The sequence below is a fragment of the Dasypus novemcinctus genome, chromosome 5 (genome assembly GCF_030445035.2).
Source record: "Dasypus novemcinctus isolate mDasNov1 chromosome 5, mDasNov1.1.hap2, whole genome shotgun sequence".
Classification (NCBI taxonomy): domain Eukaryota; kingdom Metazoa; phylum Chordata; class Mammalia; order Cingulata; family Dasypodidae; genus Dasypus; species Dasypus novemcinctus.
Genome location: NC_080677.1, coordinates 97026080 through 97032910, shown reverse-complemented (window position 1 = coordinate 97032910; position 6831 = coordinate 97026080). Strand labels below are relative to the sequence as shown.

The 6831-nt window shown below is 31.4% G+C and overlaps 1 non-coding gene across 1 annotated transcript; it reads left to right on the top strand.

The window, feature by feature from the left end:
* The first annotated feature begins 6071 nt into the window (after positions 1 to 6071).
* Positions 6072 to 6178, top strand: LOC111760483 (U6 spliceosomal RNA). Its single transcript, XR_002794156.1, has one exon. It is a non-coding gene; the product is annotated as a U6 spliceosomal RNA (small nuclear RNA).
* Positions 6179 to 6831: the final 653 nt, after the last annotated feature.

The following is a 6831-nucleotide window of genomic DNA, read 5'->3' as shown; positions in this document are numbered from 1 at the left end:
ATTCAAACCCCCGGCCTCCTTGACCCGTGTGTAGCTGGCTCATGCGCAGTGCTGATGCGTGCAAGGAGTGCCCTGCCATGTGGGGTTGTCCCCTGCATAGGGGAGCCCCATGAGCAAAGACTGCTCCCCGTAAGGAGAGCCTCCCAACACAGAATAAAGTACAGCCTGTCCAAGAATGACACTGCACACACGGAAAGCTGACACAGCAAGATGACAGAAGAAAAAGAAACACAGATTCCTGGTGTTGCTGATAAGGATAGAAGTGGTCAGAGAAGAACACGCAGCAAATGGACACAGAGAGCAGACAACTAGGGGGTGAAAGGTGGGGAGAGAAATAAAAAAAATCTTTAAAAAAATGTCAGTATGAAAGAAATTGAAGTTCCGATAAATACAGCATTGTACCATGTTAATGCACTGGAAGTTCAAATATTGTTAAATTGTCAAATGACATCAAATTGATTTTTAGAGTCTGCCTCTTAATCAAAATCTAAGCTGGATTTTTGGTAGAAATAAACAAGCTGATTCTTGTTTATTAAGGAAATTAAATAGCCAAAAGGGTATTAAAAAAATTGGAGAACACATACTACCTATGTTCAGGAGTTACTATGAAGCTACAGTGATTAAAACAGTAAAGAACTAATGAAAGAATGAACACAAAGGTCAATGAAACAGAACAGGGAGTCCAGAAAAATGCATATGTTGAGCTGACTACATATATATATATATATATATATATATATATTTATCTTATATATATACACATATAGCTTATTTAATTGACTTAAATTCAGATTAAAAAAATTAGCCATTTAAAAGTGAACAATCCAATGAGATGTAGTACATCCCCAGGGTTGTGAAACCACCACCCCTATCTGGTTCCGAAACATTTCATCAGCCCAAAAGAAAACTTTGCAGCCAATAAGCATTACTCCACATTACCTCCATTCTCTAGTCCCCAGCAGCTACAAAACTGCTTTCTGTAACTATGGATTTACTTATTCTAGATGTTTCATATAAATGGAATCACACAGTAAGTCACATTTTGTGTCTAACTACTTTCATTTAGCATAGTATTTTCAAAGTTATTTCTGTGGCATGTATCAGCATTTCATTCCTTTTTATGACCAAGTGATATTCCATTCAGTATATATAACAAAGTTTATCCATTTATCCATTGATGGATAATTGTTTTGCTTCCACTTTTTGGCTATTGTGAATGGTAATACTACTAACTTACATGTAAAACCATCTGTCTGTGTACCTGTTGTCAATTCTTTGGGGTATATACCTAGGAGTGGGTCATAAGATAATTCTATGTTTAACTTTTTTGAGGAACCACCCAACCGCCTTCCACAACAGTTGAACTATTTAACATTCTCACTAACAATGGGTGAGGGTTCTAGGTTTTTCACATCCTTGCCAACACTTGTTTTCCTTTTTATAAATATTGGTGAAATTTAAGTGGGATATAGTGATATCACATTGCAGGTTTGATATGTGTCTCCTTAAGGGCTATAATGTTGAGCACTTTTATTCTTCTTCTTGAGATTTTTTTAACTTTTTTGGAGAAATGTCTTTCAATTCCTCTGCATATTTTAAATTGGCTTGTTGGTTTTTTGTTGCTGAACTCTAAGGGTTCTTTATAAATTCTTGTTACTAGACCCTTATCAGATATGTGATTTACAAATATTTTCTCCCATGATACAGGCTGCTTTTTCACTTTACTGATTATGTCCTTCAAAGAACGTAATTTGGAATTTTTATGAAGTCCAATTTATCTATTGTTTCTTTTGTTACACTAACTTTTGGAATCATATCTAATAATCTATTGTCAAGTCCATGAAAATGTACCCCTTTCCTCTAAGAATTTTATAGTTTTAGCTCTTGTATATCATCATTAAACCATTTCAGTTAATTTTTATCTATGTAGTGAGATTGGGGTCCAATTTCATTCTTTTGCATATGAATATCCAGTTGCCCCTGCACCATGTGTTAAAGAGACTATTCATTCCCCATTGAATGTGCTTGGCATCCTTGTAGAAAATCAATTGTCCATAAATATAGTGCTATTTCTGGACTCAGAATACTGTTTCATTTGAATATTTATATATCCGTATGCCAGTACAATGCAGTTTTTGTTAATGGCGTCTTCTAGTAAGTATTGAAATGATAAAGTGTACTTTCTATAAATTCTTCTTTTTCCTTCATGTTTTAGATATTTGGGATTCTTGCAATTACATATGAATTTGTTAGACTTTTCCACTTCCATCAAAGAGGCAATTGGAACTTTAATTGAAATTAAGTTGAATCTATGTATCACTTTGAGTAGTACTGACATCTTCATATTAAGTCCTCCAATCCACTGACATGGGTGATTTTCCATTTGTTTAGGCATTCTTTTCTCTTTTTTTGCAGCAATTTTTTGGGTAGTTTTCAGTGTATGAGTTTTTCACTTCTTGGTAAATGAGATTTCTAGGTATTTTATCAGTTTGGATACTATGGTAAATGGAATTGATTTCTTCATTTCCTTTCAAATTTTTCATTGCTGGTGCATAGAAGCACAACTCAATTTTGTATGCTGATCTTCTACCCTGCAATTTTACTGAATTCATATATTAGCTCTATTTGTATGCATCTTTGTATGCATTGGGAGTTTCTATATATAGGGTCATGTCATCTGCAGGTAAAAATAGTTTTATATCTTCATTTTCAATTTGGAGAACTGTTTATTTTCTTTTCCTCTCTAATTGTTCTGGTTTGAAATTCTGTATTCTCTCTATTCTAGTGTTCTCTTCTATTCCTATATTATGAGTGATTTTATCATGAAAGTGTATTGGAAATTGTTAAATGCCTTTTTATGTCAAATGAGATGACCCTGTTGATCATATTTTCCCCCTTTGTTTTATGAATGTGGTGTATTATGTTGGTTTATTTTCTTATTTTAATTACCCTTGCATTGGTGTAAATTCCACTTGGTCATGGTGTATATGTTTTCATATGATGCTTAGTTCAGTTTGCTTGTATTTTGTTAAGTATTTTGCATCTATTTTCATAAGAATATTAATCTGTAGTTTTCTTGTGTTTTGTCTGGCTTTGGAATCAGCGTGATAGAAAACTCATAGAAAACTTAGGAATTCTTTCTTCCTCTTCAATGTGTGGAAGAGTTTGAGAAGAATTGTGAATTTATCAGTATATGTTTAGTAGAACATGTGAAGCCAGTGGTCCTGGACTTTTCTTTGTTGTAAAGTTTTTGAGTACTAAATCCATCTTTTTATTTGTTTTAAGTCTATTGAGAGCTTCTATTAATAATGAGTCATGTTTTATAATTTGTGTGTTATGATTTTAATCATTTAAAATGTATTGAGACTTTATGATGTAACATGAAAATTATCAATGTGCACTTGAAAAGAATATTTAGTGGAATGTATATAGTCAGTGTATTTGTCTTATAGTGTTGATAAAGTCCTTAGTTTTCCTTGTTGATGTTTTGTCTATATAGGTTCTATTTTCAAAACTTGGGCATTATAGTCTCCAAATATTATTGTAGAACTCTCAATTCGGAAAATGTTTATTCACATGTTTTGTGCTTCTGCTGCATATGTTCATAATTTTTATCTTTATTATTGACTTTTTAACAATATATAGTGTGTTTCTTTTTCTCATGTAAAAGTTTTTTATTTAGTCTATTTTGTCTGATATTAGTCAGGTAACCCAGATCTTATTTATTAATATTTGCATGGAATATCTTTTTCTTTTGACGTTTAACCTAATTATGTATTTGGATTAAAAAAAGATGAATGTCTTTTAGACAACGCATAGTTGAATTGTGTTTTTTCAGCCATTCTGAAAATATCTACCTTTCGAGTGGAGTGTTTAATCCATTTACATTTAAAGTAATCATTTATTATAAGCTTATGTCTGTCATTACACTGTTTTCTATATGTTATACCTCTTTTGTCCTAATTTCATCCATCATGCCTTCCTTAGTGTTTATATATTTAATATATAGTTTTGATTCCCATATTGTTTCCTTTCATATATATTTTAGATATTATCTTAATAAATACCAAGGAGATTGCAACTAACACTCCAAATTTATGGCACTCTAGTTTGAATTAATACTAACTGAGCTTCACTATCATGACAATATCTTTTTCAGTACAGCTCTACACAGCCCCTTTATGTTGATTCTGTCACAAATTATCTCTATATGTATTGTGTGCTTATTAAATAGATTTAAAATTGTTGTTTATGCATTTCCACTTAAGTCATATGGAAATAAAAAGTAATATTGGCTTTCCCTTTTTCTTTTACTTTCTTTTTAATATAATTTCCGTTTATACACATATATATTTTATTAGAGAAGTTGTGAACTTACAAAACAATCATGCAAAATATGCAGAATTCCTATATATAACCTCTCCACCAACACCTTACATTTTTGTGGAACATTTGCTACAGATTATGAGAAAACATCATCAGACTATTACCACTAACTTTTATCAATAGTGTACTTTCGGTAAATTTTTCCATACCCCCCATTATTATTCCAGTTCCCTTTGTGGTGGTTATTCCTAGGACAGTTAGGAGAGGCAAGCAAAACAGCAACAGTACTTAAGAGTGTCATTTTTTTAAATCTCATAAGCACATTATTAATTACTTAGAAAATGAAATAACTTTACAAAGACTTTTAACATGTTCAATATCCCTCTGCTTATGATCTAGAATAGAAGAGATAACATCATATTCATCAGGTATATAGGTACAGTACTTAATATTAATACATGCACAAGTTCCTCTTTGAATTGCAGTTAATAGATCTAAGCTCCATGTTTGCAATAACATACATGTTGTCTCTCCATGGGAGCAAGTCATAATGCCAGTTGTGTTTGTTTAAGTTCTACTTACATTATTCTGGTAGTTATTGTTCCATTTGGTTGATCTTTCACACAGTCAGCATGCTGCAGCACCATTGGTCCTAGAGAGTACAAGGAAGATAGCCTCCAGTGTTTCACTGGCCTGGTATATAGCGCCCTTCAGCAATATGAAACAGAGCCAGTCTGGAAGCAATTTTTGTTGTAAATCTGACCATATTGAGCCATTGCCGGGTGCTGCAGGAGTCCAAATTGCAAAATACTTCCATCCACTTGAGGAGCATATCCAGAGATATGTTTGATAATTTTATTGTTTTAAGGGTCATAGTGATCCACCTAACCAGTAACTCAAATGGGGTGATACCATGGAGGGTTCTGGGGCCCTGGTGTGAATGCAGAAGAAAGTTTGACAATACTGAAGTTTGTCTCTTTTAATTTTTATATGTTTTCTAAATACTTCCAATGCAGTTAATAACATATCCAATGAACCAACCTATTTTTAGCACTTTAGGTTTTACTTTGATACCTTTACCATGATTATGTTAATTAACAGATATTTTACTTCAGCAGTATAGGAAAAAACTACTTTCTCCATTATTTTATGAAAACCTAAGATTCCCAATGGAATCAAGCTTATCTTCCCCCTACCCCATCTTAATATGTTGATTGAGGTGGACTTTGACAGGTTTCTCTGTTATGAAGATTCTTTCTATTATCAATATCAGTTTAGTTTTCTAATTAATAGCAACTTCCTGGAATTAACCATTTAAGTATTTCAGTTTAGAAAATGCTTTTGAAAACTTTCTATAACCAACCATAACCACATAGACTAGCTACTTTTACCTTTAAATAAACTTATTAAATTACAGTTAGCAACCAATGAAATTTACTTTATCCATTTAAGTTTTGTCTTTCATTCCTCATTCTGTTCTGTGAAAACTAATCATTTTGCTTTATGGGAGATCTATATTTTCCTCTTTAACTTATCTCATTAAACATGAACTTATAATTTTCATTATCTTAAATGTATTATATATAATGCTAATTTGTTTAAAAAAGTATCTTATAAACTTAGGGATATTATACCCAAACTAAATAAAATGGAGACAATTGTAGTTTATCCAGGAAATGTTCTTTTTCCTTCCTCCATAGGAGGATAAAACCTCTTACTGTGAATAACCTTAGAAACATATTGATGTGATCTCTTTGGCAGCATATATACTAAAATTGGAACAATACAGAGAAGATTAGCATGGCCCCTGAACAAGGATGACATGGAAATTTGTGAAGCATTCCATATTTTTGTGATTCATTCCACTAAGATGCAAAGAATTCCCAAATAAGATTTGATTATCTAGAAAGAATTATGGCCTAAATGGAAGTTAAATAACTAAACCAATAATTTATTTCATAGATTATTAGAGATTATTATGCCCAGTAGTTAGAGCTGTAATATAAAAATTAGAATTATAATTAATTTCTATTTTTTAAATTATTTACATTTATATATGTTTGATGCTATGTTATTTATTTTTTAATAATTGATTATATTAAAACTAACCTGGCCTTGCACTCTTTAAAATTTGTAATTTCTTTCAATCTATTTTTCTATTTATTTTACAATTTTACAATAAAAAGACTTTTTAACAACTAAAAATAAGCCATTGATTATACACTTTGGACAGATCATATGTTATGTGAATGTATCTCAATAAAACTTCTCAATAAACAAATAAGTAATTATGCAACAATAGCCAGAAATAGCAGCTATGTAGAACAGGAGAAAAAGAACTATTGAGATATGAGGAACTTTCTTGTTTGTTTTTTGTTTATTATTATGGTTATTATTGAAATAATGAAAATGCTTTAATAATGATTGAAGTGATGAACAGACAACTACGTGATTATACCAAATACCATTGATTGTACACTTTGGTTAAATTGTATGCTTTATTAA